The following is a 21,807-nucleotide window of genomic DNA, read 5'->3' as shown; positions in this document are numbered from 1 at the left end:
TTATAACATGTATTTTAAAAGTTCTTGGTCTTACCCAGACCTTTCATTCGGTATACCGAAAAAGGGGCTGGCCCTTATAATTAGGGAGTTAAAGGCGTCCAAAGTTTCTTGTCAATAACTTAAAAAGGAATAAAAATTTCTAATGCATTATTGAAGCAAAGTTGAAAAGAAATTAATTTTGAATCCTTCTTTAGTATTCAATTTAATGTTTTCGTAATTTATAGCCAGTATTTGCAGAAACAATTGTTGTCAGTTCGGTCCATTTTTTGTGGGGGTGCGCACGTTTATGAGGTTATGAAAGGGCTTCTTGTAATGCACTAACTGATACATGTAGCACGCAAAAATAATTCCACATAAAATTCCCAAATGTTTTTATTCATATGTAAATTTTCTTTTCATATAGATGCATGTGCTTGTAGAGCTGGACGTACACGTTTAACGCCCCACTGTGTTACCGTAACAGAGACATTTTGAATTGTTTCAGTACTGGGAGATGTGTTAATAAAATGGTTCCAATGCATGGTAATTAAACTCAACTTTTCTACAATACGTATACACGGCCATCTTATAAAGCACAATGTGTATTACTGACATGACAAATGTACGCTGGCAATTTAATACGAACGCGGGATTGCTCCCGATAGAACAATTCTTTTAAAGCCAAAAAAAAAAAATACTGATTTGCGATGGATATAATATAATTATCATCGTGGAGATGATTTTAAAAAGTGAACTTAATATTCGTATACGAGAATATTTGAATCCAAAGCCGCTAGTTTTAAGTTACGGTTATTAGGGATATTAATTATGACTTGCCCCGCGTTTCAGGATTTTTACTTGCAAAACATCTACAAACGAAAATACCAAACAACCTTCAGCAGCAACTTATAAATTATTTATTCCATACACAATTCTAAAGAGGTGATTAAATACATTTTATAAATGCTTTATACTTGTATTTGCTATCTTCCATGGAAAAAAGTGGCATGGAAAAAATGTTGTTCAATGTTCATCAAATACGCTGTGGCCTTAGCAATCGAAAATAATTAACAAACTGTATATTGATAGATTGGTTTTTTACAAGTTCTATAAAATGTAGACTCAATGACTGAATTCTTTACCGTTTTCCGTCTGGGTTATTTTGAATCACGTGTGTACGTTATGTGTAGCCATATAGATGAACACTTTAAGTGTTTAATTTAAAAAAAAAAATTGTGTACATGCAGAGCAATGCAATGCTAGGACAATTAAATTCCAACAATGTATATGGTGAGTCCGGTCAGACTGATACTGGTTCCGCTTGTTCTACAAATAGCGAATGTAAGACGAAGTATTTGGGTGTTATATTTTAAAAAAATATAAGTATTGCTTTCTTAAAAGCTTGCATTACTCAACAAAGTATTTTATTGGAATCATTTTTAGTTACCTTAGCTGCATATATCTACCGCTCGGTCTGTATCCCGGAAAAATTGACTACCATCCGAAATTTTTCATACAAGGTCTACAGACTTGCAGCTAACATTACCTTTAAAAATACATTTTAGAATTTGCCGCTGTTTATAAATTCATTAAAAAGACGCGCAGAATCAAGTGGTAATATGTCGTTTGATATGGGATTTATGACGTCTATTTATATTGTTTTCATTAAAATTATTTCATTATTCCAAGCTTGTGGGTGGAATGAAATCAGTTTCACATGTTATATGACATGAAGATGTCCTCTCCCCACTATTTCTCACAGCAACTATTTTTTTAAAATTGACATAAAAAAATTGATTTATCATGGAGTTGCCCCCCCCCCCCCCTTTTGGTAGCATGTAAACAAAAATGGTATAAAAATCATGAAATTGTGAGTGAAATTTTGAAAATTTTGGAAAATTCAATTTTTCTCTATTTTTTTTTTTGCTTGTCAAGATTTGTTGGATGAGTTTGCCCCCCCCCCCCCCACTTTCAAAAACGATGCTACATGTACGTGCTTGGAAATTACTAATTTCTTTATTCCTCTCTTTAATAACAAAACAAACTAACAAACATAACCGATCCAGATAAATATAATTACATGTATCAAAAATAAACTTCAAAAACAAACTACACATTCATCCTTCACCCACAATATTGCCTTTTTCGATATTTGTCATCGTTGTAGACCGGTGTAACAATCTGTTAAGTAGGTGCTTGCACGAAAAAGAACCCCTTGATGATCTACATTTTCATTAACGCATACAAAGAAAAATTATATTTTGATTTATTTTTGAATTTCTTTTGATGTAAAAAAAAAAGAGAGAAGAAATTGGTCCTCAGTCTCTCTTTCTGCCTGTTTGTTAGCGGTTAATCCAAGTTCATTTTGGATATCCTGTTGTAATTTAAAAAATGCGATGTAAATTTTTTTTCATGCAATATTTCGGATAAAGCAATGGAGAGTTGTTTCTTGAAATTGTATTAGACCATATAATTGTAAAATGCTAACATTGAAAAGTATGCCCGATTTCTTTCTTTTTTTTAAGGTAAAACTTTATTGATTTAAAAAATGATTCTTTGAGACAAACAAATTGACATAATCAATAAGAGTTTGACAATCTCTAACTGCAGGTCTGTAGATTTTAGTCAGAAAAAGAATCGGATGGACGACCTAGGACACAGATCGTCCATCCGAATTTCTTGAAAATTGCCATTATTTTCGTACGCAGACGCAATACTCACCAAGACTAAATGGTTCGTATCTTAAGTTTTAAGTTTTAACTGCTTTGAAAGGTAATATTGGTTTTCTGATAATTATGAACATGAATAATTAAATAAAAATGGTTAGAATTACAGTAAAATTACCGGCATCGGTCTTCTCCGTGCGCGGATCTAGAAGGGGAAGGGTTCCAGACCCCCCCCCCCCCCAGCGGAATTTCTTTCAATTACGTGTACATTATAAACTTACCAAATATGCCTCGGACATCCCTTGGCAAACTCAAATAACCGTCTGACTTTTCAACCTCCACACCGGAAAAATTTTCTGATCCGCGCATGTTCCCCCTCCTCGAAATACAAAATTATTCCTCAAAACCCCCTGTAAAATTTCCAGGATCTCCGCATATATACTAAGAGCTTCGTTGGCGCTTGCGTTCGATAAAATGCGTGTAAAACGTTTGCCAATGGTCTTATTTCCTTCGTACCGGGCATAACCACAGTCCCACTCTGTGAATAAAATGCGGCGAATCAAACTAGAGACAACGTGTTAAGATCTGTATTTGCTTATAAACATGTAGTATCATCGTGCAAAATGCACTGTTCAATTATAATTTTTTTTTTACCTTACTTGTAAAATTCAACATCTGTTTCGTAATTTTTTTCTCACAGTTTATTTCTTTTTTATTTAGTGATTGATACTTTTCAGACTTTATATGTGATTTCAAAGAGACAGAGTGTCATGTCTCAAGGACTGTTAATCTCTTAAAACAACATTGTGCAATTATCAGATTTTCATTTCTTGGACATCAAAGACTTATTAAGTTTATTTAATTGTTTTATATCTGTGAAGCTTTCACTCAGCTTACTTATATCATTACCTGTCAATTTATACTCATTTTTAAGATTTGTACAATTGTCAATGCGCAGTCTGGAATACGGCGGCCAGCCCCGGCCACGTCCGACTCTCCCAGAGTCTTGAGTCCGGAGGCCACTACTGGTCATATCCGACTTGTTTGTAACATGTCTGTCTGTTAAATTGTTGTAATGTTGCCATCGTTGAGTCTCGTCCAATAATGTGGAATCCTGCATCAATTGCCTGTTTATATCTCTGGAACTGTATACTGGTGGACCTTCGGGAATACGGCAAACCTACTCTTCGTTTTAGCTTACGGCCCACAGCGCGCCACAACCTTATACCTTTTACACTTTACGCCAACATTCCCTCACCCGGTTCGTACTGCACACGACCGATGCAGATCCAGACGAATTCTCTATCACCGTAAAATCTACGCGGTCACAGACATATAATACTTTGTTTCTCAGTGTTTACACATCTAATTTTGTACTATGTTCAGCTATCAATTTTTTGTAATACGTCACAAGTATGACGCAGCTACGACGGAAAGCCTAATCGTTGCTTGCAACGAGCTCGTCTCTAGTTATAAGAAGTATGTTTGATAATGAAAAGACTATTTCCTTAAGAGAAAGTCTCAGGCAAGTAAAGGAACAATATCAGTAGTAAATTGTCTGAAGAATTTAATGGTACCTATTGTTTTCACAGAATTTGTGTGCAAATAAGGTTAATCAGTCCAAATCTAGCACAATTTTTTGTGCGCCGTAAATTGCAGATTTTTAGTATGGAAGGCACTGTAGCTCCCAGGTCGTCCATCCGAATTTTTTCAGACCGGGAGCTACAGACCTGCATTTACCCCTACCCAGGTTATACGAGTGTAACTTAGGTAGACATTGAATTCATAAATAACCGCTGGTGAAATTCGTACTCATTGATGTGAATCGAGTGCAATAAGCATAGAAATTATTCGAAAGAATTACAGAGTTATATAAAAAAAACCCTACATTTATCAATATAGCATCGACATATATATTTTGTCTTTCAGCAAAATTACTTTACGAATAAATTTACTTACAGTTGGTGTAAACGGAAGAAAATTAAAATAATTTTAATTAGTTTAATTAAAAGACCATTTCCACATAATATTCAACTAAAACCTAAGATAAAACCAGATGCTTATTTATAAATTTTTAAATTGAACCTATATTTTGAATTAAAAAAATTTATTGTCATAGGTTCAAAAGACACTACGGCCCATACTTAAAAAAACATTTCAGTTCGGGTTCGGTATTTTTGTACTATTCATAACAATCGCAGCTTCTCGGGGCTTTCCGGCAAGCTCGGAAAAACACCTCGAATGTATTAATATCACCGGATGTTGGAATTTTATACAAAATGGAGTCACTTCCATTAAAATAAAGCCTTGAATGTCGCTTCTGCGTCCTATTTTAGGGTATATCGTTGACTATAATGAAGTATAGCACACATCTCAACAGATCGTAAAAAGTGTTGTTTTTATATCAAGGTTTATAAAAAGGGGGGTTGTCATGGACGCCTAGGTAATACATTCGATGTGTTTTTCCGAGCTTGCCGGAAACGCCCGAGAAGTTGCGATTGTATTCATAAATGTACAAACTTTCAGAAAATAACAAATAAATCCTTGAAATCAATCTATTTACTTCATTAGAAATAATAATCATTTACAACCAATGAATATACACATCGCAACATGTTACGGGGTTTCGCCTAATCTATACTATTGTGATGGATTTTACCATCGGGTTCGGAATTAATATACATTACCACATAAATATATATCTATTGTAAACAAAGTTAAGTTATTTCCTGTACCTTATCCGAGTTGGACGTCGATTCTATCCGTCAGACTTTAGAGTTTCCAACAACTATTAACTCATACATGTATTTGTGAGTATATACCTTCACAACACTATTACGCATCCACATTTTTCATAAATTAAACAAAACACGTGCAGTGCTCAGGAAGATCGTCCTGGACTGGTTTGTTTCTTCTTCTCCAAATTAAGAATTGTTCAAAGATTTTAAAATAACCAGAATCATTAATTTGTAAGCATGATTTTCGTGCTTTTATCACAAGAGTTGCTACAATATTTTTGACATATTTATGTTTGTTTATTTTAAAATATACTGAAATTGGTAGACCATTTATGAATTATCAAGAAAAGGATGATGTGTTCCATTTAGAGAGTCCTTTTTTCCTCTTATTCCCTGATGACCGTAGCCGGACAAAGATCTTGAAGTTTTTAGTTCAAGTCAATTACGGCCGTTAAAATCCACGTGAAAGGGATTTTTATGTACTTCACCTGTCACAATCAACGTTATTTCGTACTTCCTAGCGATACAATATGTATATTTTAATTTTAACACATGTCTTTCATAGCTGCACTGTTTTTTTTAAACTAAAAAATAATGTTACAGTTGGAAATCGGTATGAATTTTCTTTAATTGCTTTTTATGTAGAGTTTGTTTAAGTAAGCATATTTTCAATTGTTGTTATCCCATTATGTTAATCACAATATGTTAATCCCCCGTATCCTTAGGAATGTAGGGAAATTTTTTGTGGAGGGTGATCGTGTTCAAAAATCCAGACATGTAAACTTGTAAATCCGAATATGTAATCGTGTTGGCATGTGAGTCTGAGTATGAATATGTGTAATTCTGATCGTGTAACCTATAAAATTCGGGCATTAACACGTGTAAGATTTGACTTAGTTCCTTCGCATGATGCACAATTTGCAGATTTATTGCTTTCATCAGTTAATTAAACATTCAACTTTTCACACTTTCAATCCGTAGTTTCTGCATTTGTATCTTCAGGCTCGGCAATAGCACATCTGACATAATGTAAAGTCTACAAGTTTGTCGAATTTTTACATGACCTTATATGGCAACTGCCTTGCTGCAGGGAAAAGGCAGGCCGTAATCGCCGGAATGGATGAAAAATAAACATAATATTCAGCTTAACTGTTGCAATAAGCTTTAAATGAACGACACTTTTCTATCGAAATTACCGGTATTATTTTTAGAAAAAGTTTTGAGGTATGATTGAAACTGGACCAAACAGGAAGAGGGTCATGCATATAAAAGTCGTCGCCGTTGTGACGAATGCGCTAATTTCTGTAATATAATCCTCATGGTATTTTACGATGAGAGTTAAAAAGAAATGCCTCATATCTTATTTCTCTAAAATAATTTGACAAGTAATTTAAACTAAAAAATAAATTAATGCGTACTCTTTTCTAGAAATGAGACGGATCAAGAAATTTCCTATGGGGGTAAATAAATTTTAGCGGCATGAGGTTCGGAGACCGCCCTGAGGTCCCATGTAGCTCCATTGCTTCTGAATTGAAAGAAGTTTAAGAGATAATTTTTAACCGGGTTTTTCGATTATTGAAATAGTGAAAATGGCGGATGGGCGAGTGGCTGCTAAAAAGGTACCCTTATTATACCGATAACTCCTCGTACAGTTTTCGAGATAGAAATTGTTCTTTTGCATATCAATTATACATACATGTATATCAGAGGTGTGCATATTGCTAGGATTTTGATTTCTGATAATTTATCAAAAAATATCATCTGTTGAACTAAGTCATTTTTTGGCAAAAAAAAATTGCATATAGAGTACCCTATTTCATTGGATAGGTAGTATTTATCATTTCAGGATTGACAAATGGATTATGGATACTGTTCACACAAAAGAAAACCCGGTTTGCTGTCACATTGACAGCTTTTCTCTTGTTATTTTTGTTTTTTTTTTCTGAATAACATTTGTAGTTAGAATAAACGACCTGCAAAGATTTTTAAAATATCAAAATGATTTTGTTGTGCAAGTGAAAGATAAATAATAAAACAATCTAAAACTGTTATAAATAAAAAGAAGTTTTACAATTCTTAATTTAAGCACCAAGTTTTGTTAAAAATTGAAAGGTTTTGAAGAAATAGTAATGCTATACTAGTATGTTTATAATTTTGCAATTATGATTTTTCTTCGGAAATTGGATTTCTGAAAGTAAGGAACGGGGTGGGTCAGATAAATTTGATCGTATATGAACTGGTAGAGTTTAAATCATAAAATATTTTGAAATACCTGTATATACTGTATTGACGATAATTTTACCAAATTAAGTAGTCGCTATATGGCAAACAGTACATTCTGTACATGTTCACAAGTGGCTGTAAAGCTGTTTTATAATAGCTCTCCGGAAATTTTTTATCAACCAATTTCACAAAGTGAGTCTGTATTGAACCGACATCCAGGACGTCTTGCTCATGTCCCGTAATAATTGCTTGAAATTTTGAAAAATGCCAATTGTTATCTGCATGATAGGCTTTTTTCCCTGTATATTGCCGACAATGCACAATGAAAGATTTTTGAAAAATAATTTATGCACATTTTAATTTCACGACAGTTAACCTTATCTTTGGAATTTTTATTTATTTATTTTTAAAGAGGGTATCGCTTCTAATGTCTCATATTAATCAAAATCTCAAAACCAATGTCTTTAAATTCTTTGTTTTTCTATTCGATAAATTTCCGAAAAATAATACTTTCTAAGAAAAGTTGTTATCCAGAGATAATATGATTATAGACCTACCTTATATATTTTTTTTTATTTATTCCGTCCCCATTCCGGCGATTACGGCATGCCTTTACCTGCAGCTAGCCTTTTTCTATCGGTGACGTCACTGATTCCATATATGGTCATGTCAAAATTCGACAAACTTGTAGACTTTACATTTGTTGATTTGCAACATTTCAGAAAACGGAAATACAAATGCAGAGGCTTTAGATGGAAAGTGTGTATTATAGTGACAGGTTACATTTTACAGCTGTAATTAGCATCTGTAGGAAAAATTAGATTGAAGACCTTCGGAGTGAACTCTAAAGAGTTTATCCCTGAGTTTTATAGGTTACACGATCAGAATTACACATGTTCATACTCAGACTCAAACACCAACACGATTACATATTCGGATTTACAAGTTTACATGTCTGGATTTTTGAACACGATTGCCCTCCATAATTGTTCGGTGTATTATTTGCTACGCATTAGCCTCACAACAGCCATACGCATATTTAAACAAACAACAATTTAAAAGTGTGAATCACCAATCAATAAATTAAATGATAAAAACGAATCATTAACAATATCTTTGCATTTATATGTTATTGGTTGTGGTGGGGTGTTATGATAGTTTTAAAATGAAATTTATTATTGATCATTTGGGGCATTGTTAAAAATTAATAGTTTGCCCCTATGTTTCCATGAATTTTCGTGCGCGTTCTAGAACCGTACCGTCAACGATTTACCTTAAAATGAAAATTACTCAACGTTCGTTAAACAGAGGACTGCAAATATCCATGTTGTAGTCGAACAATTCTTGCTTTAAGTAATTTTTTTTAATAATACTTAAGGTGGAATGCTACATCGTCATAACATGTCTTACATCCGTTTGAAAACGCCATTTGGTTCCAGATTGATAACATTTTGTCGTGGTACAAAATAGCTATAGACCGTTTAATTGAACTCTTCTAACGAGGGAGATGAAATAGGAATGAAATCAACAAAACATTCAGAAATAAAATATGTCAATTTTGTTCATTTATCAAGCTTTCAACTAACATTATTTTTCAGCTGTTTTATACGGAAAAAGTGAAATTTAAGTAATATACTTTTTCCTTGCCATAAGCAATATATATTTGTCAGCACTCGATCACATATACGTGACGGATGATTAAGGAAAGCAGATATAATATTTTCACTAATAATGAATATAAAACTGTAATCCGATCTCTTGAATTGATATTATAGTAACTGCCCGAATGTAAAACATTTACAGTAAAAGACTCGCATTGTACGTTTATCCACATATTTAGCTTAAACTTTTCCTTTTTAAATTTTTCTTCGTGATTTTTATTTATTAAAACATTGGTACCGAGATAATTGAGACCAGGCAAAATAAAGAAAGCCAACTCTTAAAAAGGTTTTTTTGTACACAGATATTTGATAACTCAGTACATTGTATCTCTCTTAAACTTTCAATTTCATTCAATTTTTTTTCTTCTATTTATTAACCAACATACATATTTGATATTTACATATTTTTGTGAGATTTTTTCTAGCAGTATGCCTTTGAAGTGGGTTTTTTTTTTATATTTTAGTTTCATATTTATGTGGATTCCAAAAAAAAAAAATCATACAATCATCATGATTATTTTTGTTCTTCATTTCAAAACTTTAAAAACATTTTACTTTTATGAGAATTTTCAAACAGATGTGTTTAAAAATTTGAAAACTAATGGATTATCTGGGACAAGATTGATATTTTTTTTAAATTCTAGAAAATAGAGCATTGTACTTTGAGGTCTAATATTGTTCAATACTGGTCCTACTTTTAGAGACAAATTAAACCCATGCAACAAAAATATATAACACTTATTGGTGTAGAGGTCAACCTAAATCATTTTAACAAAATAAACTTAATGATTAGAAATCTGAACACATGTTATCATATTTTCTTGAATTCATTATAACAAAATACGATAAATACACTGTGTCGGATATTTATGTGTTATTATAAAATGTCATTTATAATATTTTGGTAACATGAAAACACTTACCTTACATGTTTAGTCAAACATAGATAACATGAATATAAATTAATTTGTATTTACCACGGTTTATTTATACCTGAATCTGTTTTTAATCAGTAAACCAAATAAGTGTTAAGCCTAATATGATTAACGTTTCGCATTTCAATACTACATATTTTTTTTACACCTGCTTATCGATAACTGGACATGTTTCGACATTTTTACCACTCTGAATGAACTAATTACAGGTACTCTTTTCCAAAATTTTATAATTTACTAGAACTTGTGTACACAGTCGTGTCTTTCATATCAAATTGCAATCTAAAATTTAACTTGCAATCGATAGCAAAATTATACACTGTCTTTTACTAGTAATGAAGGTTTTATCGATCATAATTCTCAGTGCCATTTTTTATTTGCTCCTGTTTAAAACATATATATACATTAATGTAATTCGGTATCATATAACTAAAGTTTAATTTAAAAAATGTTTAGTGTTTACTCATTTCATGATTTTTTTTTCAGTTGAAATGTTTGTTGAAAACATAATATCAAATATTATGTGTGCTTGTAAATGAAAACAGATTTAACCATATTGAGTCTTTTTTTTTAAACAAGTGGTTAAAATACAAAATTTTATTTCATATATATATATATATATATATATATATATATATATATATATATATATATATATATATATATATATATAAGCTTGATATGTTTTGCCGTTGGAGTCTTGAAATTGGTAGAACAAATAATTTATTTACACATAACACATTTTATTCGACCACACGGCTCACAAAAAAGAATGTTTTAGGAGCTAACCTTTTACCCACTATTAGGGTTAATTTAAGGTGGTATGGGACACTTACATGTGACGTATTGTTTATCGAAATAAAAAATAAAATAAAGTGTAATCATATAAGGAGTTTCTTTCCCGATATTGTCATCTGATGGCGTAACGCAGTGGGTTAGAGAGTTTACTACGAAGCTGTAAGTCATGAGTTCAAATCCCGCTGGGGCTTTTTTACGTCTCCAAATATTTTCAAAAGCTATTTTTGGTAAAATATTGTAAAATTATAGAATTCTAAACCAGTGAAAGTATTTCAAGTTTAATGTACTTTAATCCACATTAATATCTCAAATGTCCCATACCACCTTAATGAAATATATTGGTGGTTGCATACTATAACCTACATCTTTTTGAGAATAATCTGATCTTCTTAATCAATAATCTGTTGTTTATTAAACAAGAAGAGGTTATTATTTTTTTCATGAACTGATATGTCTTTCAAGCTTTTGTCTCCTCTGAATGCCACTATAGGTGTATTTCGAAAAGCAAGTTTCAGTTGGTATGAATTTTCAAGAAGTTTTTGACGTTTACTTTTTAAAGGACTATTTATGATAAGGGCCTAAAATGGCCCCCTAAAATGAACAACATCATTTTACTATCATTCTTTGTTTTCTTAGTACAGATATATATGTGATTTGTTTACATGATATTCATTTTGGTTCAAGTGCCCACAATTTAGAAATATGACATTGTAAAGACAACCTTTTCCCGCCATTTTTGCATTTTTAGCGTAAAACAGCTTGTTTTCAAGCAGTTTTTCCTTTCGAAAACATAGAGCACATTCTTGAACAAATAAAATATTTTAATCAGAGATGTATCTAGCCAAGACTAATAAGTGGCACAAAAATTTTCCCTGTTCAAGCTTGCGTTCTATATTTCCCATTCGTAGGTAAGAAAAATGTCAATTTTTGGCTGATTTTGATTGAATTATAGAAATGGCGTCACTTCTGACGTCATATACTGCCAATGAGTGCAAATAAATCAAATAAATAGATGAAAAATATATTTTATATCAACTCTTCTAAAAAATTAGTTAACATTTTATTGTACCCAAAACACTTACAAAATGGCGAATTATGGAGGCCAAGTTTAACTCTTATCATATATAGTTCTTTGATGAATATTTGGTTTAGCGCACTGGAATAACGGAACACGTTTTTGTAGTTCAATAAATCAGAACGGTTGAGTTTGACGTCCACCTTCAAAAGTTGATTCTGGATCTCCTTGTTTGAATATCTACATTTGCGAAAATTGGTTTTAATTTTCTCCCGTTGTTTAAAATATCCCTTATCTGTTGATCAGACTCGGCGCGCATGGATACGTAGTCCATAGGGTATTTTTATTCATGTAAAATAAATAGTTGTGGATACTTTTGAGATAAAGGCAAGTCGAGGTGAGACCTATTGCTTTATCATGAAATCAAACTTAAATGAACGACGAATTACGAGTGTTAGTAACGTATCACTTCAGGTCAAAGTTCATCCTTGAATCTCCTTAGTGTGAATTTTAAATTTATAGCGTACCACACTCCCGATATTTTTCATCTGCCCTAGTACATGTGTATGTTGTTACTATAACGTGATGCCATACGTGTTCCAATCTTCTGTAACGAACAATTTGCTTTAGTGAACTTTTCGCATCTACAAAGTAATCGCTAATCAATCAATGCATAGTTAGTTTTGATAGGTCAAATATATGACATCAGATATCACTGATGTTTAATTCATATTCAAGACCCCCTGACCCCCTCATGGATAAGACATGTCAGTTTTTTGAGGTAAGGTCGGCTCTACCCTTCATTACGCTTTAAAAGGCGTTAATAAGTATAACCCTGATAATCTATCTCTCTCTCTCTCTCTCTCTCTCTCTCTCTCTCTCTGTAAACTTGGATCAAGCACCCCTCTATCTACAGTATCCAGCACTATCTTTGTTCAGCTGATTACAGTTTGGTACACTGACATATAGTACACATTATCGAACTCTGTTGACGGTTTGATAAGAAGTATTTCACTTGTCAACGCATCTTCGTTAGCCAAGGTTTCACGATCCATGCTGCTCCTCTACAACCAGAATCCTTGGTGAAACGAGATTTAATGCTCTCCAAGAACTAAACACACAACAACAAATACCCAAAGAGGGGTTTGTACCAGGCATGTTTCGGTTAATGGCCCTACACTTACATCTATAACAGGTGAGCCATGTTCTTTTAAACAATAAGTAATAACAAAAACGAACCTATTTTTACAGATAGCATTTCAATATATCTCTATTAAAGATATACATGTAATGAAAAATTCCAGTTTTCATGTTTAAGAAAAATATGTCACTGATAGTCTAGCTTAAATATATTTTTTTTAACCATGAAAAGTTATTTTTATGTTAAGGTATAAATCATTTCTTTGATTTAACAATTACTGAGAGACATGATATTGTACAGCTAGATTTTGATTTACGTACATCTTTACAGCTAAGTTGGTTATCGGGAAGATTTAACTGAATTTCAATAACATTCATTGATATTATCTCTTCATCTGTGACTCATGTTGCCGGTATATTTACTTAAGTATCAAACAATTGAAAAAACCTAAGATATTAAATTGCTTTTGAATTTTATGAAAAATAACAAGGAAGAAAATTATTAAAATTTGAATTAATTCGTTGAGAAACCGGACATTGACTAAGGATGACAACTATAAACTTGCTTTAAATTATTTTCATGTTTTCCTTGTCTTTTTGTATAATATTGACAAATGTAGATAAACTGTTATTCATAAACCATATTCAATATAAATAACAGTTGACATTACAAAAATATGAATAAACGCAAGCAAATAAACTAATTGAAAAGCTTTTGTGATATGAACACAAATTCGAATGTCTATGTGCGTACATTGGCCTTAAAAAGCAAATTGTCAATGCAATATTGTATATCCGATGTAAGTACATATTTTTCTGTACATTTATCGTCTTTTTCTTATTTTTTTTTAAGACCCAGTTGAAGAGAACTATATGTAAAAAAAGCTATTCCTTTTAATCCTTTTTACAGCATATCAAGTAAGTGCTACTTATCAAGCCTTCAAAGCACATGGGAAGGAAATGGAAGAATTTGGTATGTAATTCTGTTTATTGTTAGCTACTAGAAAACTTAGAATAAACGTTTAATATCATTTAAATAAACATGCATTCAGACGTTTAGCCTGCACGTCTGTTTTTATAAGAGGAGGTGGAATGGAAGCTGAAAAAGGACACATTTTACATTTTGTGTAATTTATGAATTATTAATTTATTAATAATTAATTTAGATGTTGCTTAAAGAGACAGCGTACCGCACAAACCCGTGGTTCATTAAAGATGATTATTATTTAACAGTAACTTATTTTTAAATATTTTACTGCTCATACACAGTAAAAAGACAAACTTTTAAAACATTTCAGTCTTCAAAAGTAAAAAAAAATCCTGTTAAAAATGGAAAAACTCAGAAGTATTGATTGGCCCGAAACATAATTATTGAGTATTGCTTTTGTTTTTAGTCACGCAAGCACAGAGAATTAAAATACTTGTAGTTCAATGAGTCGAAAAGCATGAGCAAGCATATCAGTTAAATCCGATGTCTTTAAGAACTATTTTCATGTGTACATTTCTTAAAATGCATTCTTTATAGATGCATCTTTTTGACCACGGTCATAAAAACAACTTGGTTTGTTAACATGTAAATCTTGATGATTTCTAATGACTTTTTAGCTAATATGCTATCGTTTAGAATGTGTTAAACCTCCCGTAAAATCAAATGTCTTATTTGTCTTTGCATTTCCGTTGTTATTATCATAAAGTAACATATATTTTTTGAGTCCCTATGTCACTTTAATGTAATGACAATAAATATTAAGAATTAAAAGAAAATTCTAAGTACGAATATATCTTTTTTAGCTAAAATTCAATTAAATGTTTTTCCTTACTCTAAAACATATTTTTTTCTTTAGGTATTGAAGATATCGTTCTAGAAATCGACAACTTAATTAAAGAAGCATTAAGCGTTTACCTGTTAGAGCAAATTGGTTCTTCAAGTCTATGCTGTCATTTTGCTTCTCAGCCTCTTTTCCAAAGAAAAACATTCAATAAACAAGAAATTGAAATACTTTCACACGGTATACATAGTAAATTAAAATCGTATAAATGAATATTTAAAGACTTTTGTTTGTAATTAGTTATACATTCAATATTTCAAAAAATAAGTACGTACACATCTACTTACTTTTAAAGTATGTATTTAAACAGGAACTGTTCAAGGCAAGAACCTCACGAGACACTTACTGTACAAATTAATAAAATACACATTACCTGCTGAAAACCATATTACGGGATCAAGGAACCCGTCAACAACTTCAACTGCAACTACCTTTGAAGACGTTGAGAGATTACATCAACAGCACGTCTTAACAGATTTCACATTTAAAGAATATGAAACTCTGAATGATTCAATCTTTCCGGTGAGTGTTTTAAAAGCATATTATTATACTATTTTCTCTTTGGTTGATTTTGAGACAAATATCATACAAAGGAACTCACGATTAAAATTCTTTGAATTGAGTTTTGATGCATGCAAAGCAGTTATTGTTCTTTCTTTAAAACATTGCAAAAATAGTAGCTTACCGCCTTGTTTGACATTGTTAATTGGAATAATCCACACGATATAAAGCCATACCATTTGATTCTCTGAAAGGCTAATAAAAGGTAAAGGTTTAAAATGTGATTGAGAGACTTTTCGTTTATTATTTAGCTAACTCAGTGGCAGATATTAGTTTTGTTGATGATTTCTTATTAAACAGATCAGTTAGATAACACTGATAAAAATAAGACCAATGTTTTAGGCTATAGAAAGACTTACCAATGGAGAAATGACATCTAGATCCAGCTCTTTGACCATTCAACTACTGGCTTGTAAGTATTCTTTCTCATATAAACATAAAAAAAAACGCATTTTTTTTATTTAAAGACCTTTAAAATGAAAAGATGAAGCATTTTTTAAACAAAAAACTGCTTATTTAAAGTACATTTGATTATACACTTATACACATTTATGCAGATCTATTGAAGAAATACACGGACGAGGATTTCCACGCCTTCATCGTCTGTTTATTGCTGGCAAAAGATGAATGTATTTCTCGGAATAACATTTCTGATCTGATAGATCTACTAAATAATATACGAGTTTCACTATCGCTTGATCCCGTAGCTGGAAGTTCTGAGAGTCTAAATCTCGAACAATATTTGAATAACGATGCAAGACATTTTATTTGTTCAAGGAATGGTCGTGTTTCGTTTATTTCTCAAAATGCTATGGACAGTGTATTCCTGGCTTTTAAGGATCTTTTTAAACTCAAAAAGATTTTGTTTGATCTCCTCCTAGTGAACAGGAGATTTCTTGTACGTTACTGTAGAACTGCAGAATACAAAGAAAAGAAAAATGAACTTTGTGTCCACCTCAGTTCATGTTAAACTAAACTGTTCCTTTTTTGCTTGGGACCTGATATTATTGACCATCCAGTTTTGGAGGATAAAACAACACATGCAATTGTTTGTAAGAGATGTAAGGAAACGAAACTTTCTAGCTTTTTAATTGCTTATTTGTTGGGTTACTTTTTTTCTTTTCTTGAAAGCATGGGCATTATTAAACAGAAAATTCTTATCTATACGACTAATTGCAATTTAATTGTACATGTATCTGTCTTGTTTTTAAATTTCTATTTTTCTTTCAAAATATGGAAGGCTATGGCATTGACTATATTGTCTATGATTTTCTGCTTTATCGTTAGACAGTGGTGCTTAAAGCTAAATACTTTGTATATTTCGCATTAAGATGTGCTTTTATATTTAAAATGATACATTTTGTCAACACTTTTTAGATTAACGATATTAGCAAAATTTAGAATGATGAATGTGTCTTTTTTAAACAGATAACGTTCCCCCTGAAGTGTCAAAAATTGGTCATGAGGCAATAAATTCATTTGTGAAACATCTCCAAAATGGAAAACAGTCTTTTTATCATGCCCGCGGCATGGTTGTTGGCTGTGCTGGTGCCGGGAAAACGACTTTACTTGAAAGAATGAAAAGACGAAACATTTCTGATTCTGAAAATGAAACTCGAGCTATTCATGTGAACGAACATATGTTCTTTATCCAGAAAGACAAACTTTTTGGTACGAAGTTTTCTTTTTCGTTTATTTCGTGGGCGGGTGCATAGGTGAACTTATTGTGAATTTAGAAAGAAAACTTATTTTACAAAAACCAATATATTGTTTTGAATTGAGCAGTACAGTACACAAAAGGAAGTGCCAATTTAACTATACACATGTAGTTTTACGTCAAATTTGACTTTCTGAAATCTAATATCAAAATCTAGCCCCCCCCCCCCAAAAAAAAAAAAATTGTAGCACAATTCACTCAATTGTTTTTATAATCATTTATTGGTTTTGATAATATTTTTATTTATTTTTGCTATAGTTCGCCGTTTGTGTGAAACTATGATTGACATTGGTGTAAAAGACAACACTATCAACAGAAGACTATCAGAAAGGACAATTTCCATGCTTGATTTCGCCGGACAATGTGGTTATTATGCTTCCCATCACATTTATTTCAATAGAAGATCGTTTTTCATTTTGGTAATGGATCTCACAAAATCACTTTATTCTGTTGTGGAAGATACAGGGAATGAGGGAACGATTTTTGAACAATGGACGTACAAAGGTAATCAAATTCATTGTTTTTTCTTTCGTAAGATATATGTTCGTTGGAACATTGAACATAGAATACATCAGAAAAGAAGGAATTTATTATAATTGGGTAATGTTTTCTTCCTATAATCGTTTGACAGAATTTGTTCTATTTTGGATGAAATCAATTCATACCTACAGCAGCGAGAGTGCGCCTGTCATTATTGTATGGACACATGCTGACAAAGTCGAAAATGCGGTAACAATAGACCTTTATCATAATACCAAATACTAGTAGCTAAATTAGACAACATTTTCACAAGTCAACTTGCAAAGATTAAAATCTAAAAACAAATCGTTCGACTGCCTTTGGGTACATGTGCATAATTAGATTGATCTTCCCATTGAATTATTAATACACGAAATTATCCAAACGATAATGCAATTTATGGCTGAGAATCGCTGAAACACATATACATGAAATCACCATAAATGATTCTTTTATATTTCTTTCTATGGAAAAATAAAAAAAAAGAATTTGTTTCAATTTTGTAGGAAGAAGAAATGTCCAAATCATTTGAACAAATTAAGGAAATGTTGAAAAATAATGATCCTATTCTTTTAAGACACATCTGTAAATCAATGTGTTTTTGGACAGGGATGCCATTAAAAGTTTTTCTTGTGGGAATGTGATCCGTTTCGCGAAACCATTGAAAAAATTAAAAAGGGCATTATTGGAACCTCTATGCAGCTAGATCATTGGGGTATGGAGATTCCAAATCTGTGGGCAATTGTGGAACGACATATCAAAGAAGCCCGTGGAAGATCCTTAAAAATAATGTATGTCCAAGACCTTTGGATACAAAATGAAGATATTTATAACACCTTGCATATGAAGGAAAAGTCGGAACTTGAAAAAATCTTAATTTTCTTTCATGAAGTGGGGGAAATTCTCTATTTTCCCGAGAAAGGATTGAACGAGTTTGCTATTTTAGATATACAGTGGTTTTCAGATGCTTTTAAATACATCATTACTGATCTGAGGCATGCTTACTCTGATTTAGAGGATGATATTAAGAATCATGCAGACTATACGTTTTTTACAAGAAGTGGAGAAATGTCCTTTCGTTTGCTGGAAAAAATCTGGGATAGCTTCAAAAGGGAAAACTTTCTAGAATATCAAAAAGAATTAACAAAGTACATGGAGAGACTTGGGATGCTGACCAGAATAACTGTCTTTCGAAAAGATATTGGAGCGTCTTATAAAGTACGTCAACGGTGGTATGTCCCATGTATGAACAGGAGAATATTCAATTGTGATGATTTCATGACATATTCAGCTGTATCATCCATTCTCTGTTTTGAATTTCAGTTTTTGCCTAACATGCTTTTATACAAGCTTATCTCATCTTGCATGGATACAGAGTAGAGAATACTCACAGACAGTAAAAACAAGTGCCTGTATCAAAGGGTAGCAGTGTTCTACCGCTTTGATTGTTTCATATTTGTCGGAATATCTAGAAATAGAATTGAAGTTCAGGTTCGAAATCTAGAAGAACATGCTTCACGAAAACAAAGAGCTGATATTCGAGCTGAACTTGAGAGAAAATTTCACCACATAAGAGACAATTTTCACAGTGATCTTCACTTTCAAATAGGTTACATGTGCAGCAACACAGAATTTTGTGATTCGAATTGCGCTGATATGCTTCCAGAATCCATAGCACAACAGCGTGTGTTATGTAATTTATGTCCAGTTCCAGTGAAACATTACATATCCGTTAGTGACCTCTCTTGGAAACCTGAGCATGTAAGTTATTCTTCGAACATATACAATTAAAAAAAGGAATCTTTTCTTCAAGAAAGAAATAAAACGATATTGTTTACAGCTTTTTATATTCAATTTTAATACGGAAAAAAGTAGTAGCAAGTGTAATTTTTTACAATAATAATTAGTACTTAAACTGTTTTCATATTATTCGCAAATATTAAATCTCTGTAAATGTAAACGGAAAGTTTTGAAAGATATACATGTAACACACTTAATGAAGTTATTTTTCATAATCCATTTTTTTTTTGGCTTATGATTTTATACATGACGTCATTATTAGTGTTTTAAAAAGTATTTTTTGGATTGTGACGTTACATTGTTTGTAGTTGTCTTTAACATGGTTTAAACGTAGTCAGTAAATATCATATGGTACATATAACTTATTTTTATTTTGTGATTTTAATGCTTTTATCAAACGTCTGCATTACAATTCCTTAAGTAGTATCGATTTGACGAATATTTTACTTAAGAGCAATTTTACAATTGTCTGGTTTTTCTAAAATGTTTGAATACATGTTATAGGACAGTGCCAAGTTCTTTTTACCGGGAGCGGAAATCGCTGATCATAGAGGTGAGAACTAAAGTTGATTTCCTTTTTGTTTTCAGCTTTCCTTTTTAACATGTGGTAGATATGGGTTTGGTAAATGACATTCTCCCTAAGGTTTTGGCTAACTCGATTGTTAGAGTTTTACATTTGTTTCTCATGTGACCTGGGTTCATGATGAACATGTGAATGACAATAGTTTTAACAGGCCTTTTAAACATCAAAATAAAGATCTTTTTCCTCCGAAATTTAATGAATTGAAATTCAAGATATTCAAACCAACCAAACAAATGTAATACAGTGCAAATCTTAGTTATAAATAGATTTCTCGTTTTTATCAATGTCTGTGGGTTGAAAATGATTTCTCTTTGTAGATTTTGAGTTGCTTCTGGATGTGGTGGCTGGCAAAGTATCTAGTGATATGCGCATGATAGCAGCTAGTCTCTCTTTGGACCAAGATGCTGTAGAACAGATTTTACAAGATCGGCTGCATTTCTTTATTCACGAAAGAAACTTTCAGGTTCTTTATCACTGGAGAAACAAACACAGGGGCGTTATTGAAATTTTGTACAGGGCCTTAATAGACAACGATAGGGCAGATATTGTACAGTTTCTGAAAAACTTTTCAAGGAACCATTACAAATGCCCTGGAGTTATCGACCCTGATTTAGAAATGACATCAACAGACATCCGGTTAGTGTCAAGAGAAATATTACATGAATATACTCGGTTGGCTCGTTTTCTTCGACTTCCGCAACAGAAAATTGAACGAATAAAAATGAAGTTCCGATACAACATAAACGACTGTATCATGCCAACTCTGGACTTACTTCGAAATGTTACAAGGCAGGATTTATGTAACAGCTTGGTGTATATTTCCCGAATGGACATAACAGAAAAACTTCTGGAATCATGGACCTAGATTATAAAGTACTTTTGTAAAACAAAAATTCAATCCCCCTTTTAATTTTCTATCTTTGTAATATGGAAAGAATAACATTTTTTGCGCATCGGTATGCATGCATTGCTTGTCAATACAGAATGATGTATAAATGCAGTTTATAAGCGGTTAAGTTTATCCATTACTGCATGTATATATTTACATTGTACATCCACTAAAGTATGATTCCCTCTATTTCTTATGGAAATTGAATGTACATGTGTAACTAATAGCTCTTTACTGAAATCTATGCGACATTGCAGAAAAATCATGATTATTTCAATTGATAAACGGGGCGTGTCGATTTCAGTCTAGCTTCCGTAAGAAATAGAGGAAATCATTATCGGTACATTTAAATGCATAGTGATGTACACTAACAATAATTTCGTTACTTTTACTTTATACGAGAAATCATTTTTTTTAATTAGAAGAAAAATGTAAATTTAAGCATAAAACTTGGGTTTTTTCAATGCATATGATCATGCGGATTATGAAGGTAGTGATCATTGCAGAAAAAAAATGTTCATAACCCGCTATTTAGGGGTGTGTTTTTTTCTGCGATGTCGCTTCCTTCATATCCCGCATAAATCACAAAAGAAACAACAGTTTTTGTTAAAATAAACCTGAAAAATTAATTACAGTTATAAGAACCTTATAAATAATAAAAACCTGAATTCCAATGTGTTCTTTTTACATGGATTCGAGATGAATGTTTATTGCCTATAAATATTTATATTTACACCGCCAAATTCTTAATAAC

At 31.9% G+C, this 21,807-nt stretch overlaps 1 pseudogene; it reads left to right on the top strand.

Moving 5' to 3' along the window:
- Positions 1-13,856: 13,856 nt before the first annotated feature.
- LOC128164375 (uncharacterized) lies at positions 13,857-20,134 on the top strand (annotated as a pseudogene).
- Positions 20,135-21,807: the final 1,673 nt, after the last annotated feature.

This window comes from Crassostrea angulata, chromosome 9, assembly GCF_025612915.1.
Source record: "Crassostrea angulata isolate pt1a10 chromosome 9, ASM2561291v2, whole genome shotgun sequence".
Lineage (NCBI taxonomy): Eukaryota > Metazoa > Mollusca > Bivalvia > Ostreida > Ostreidae > Magallana > Magallana angulata.
This window is presented reverse-complemented; position numbering and strand designations above follow the sequence as displayed.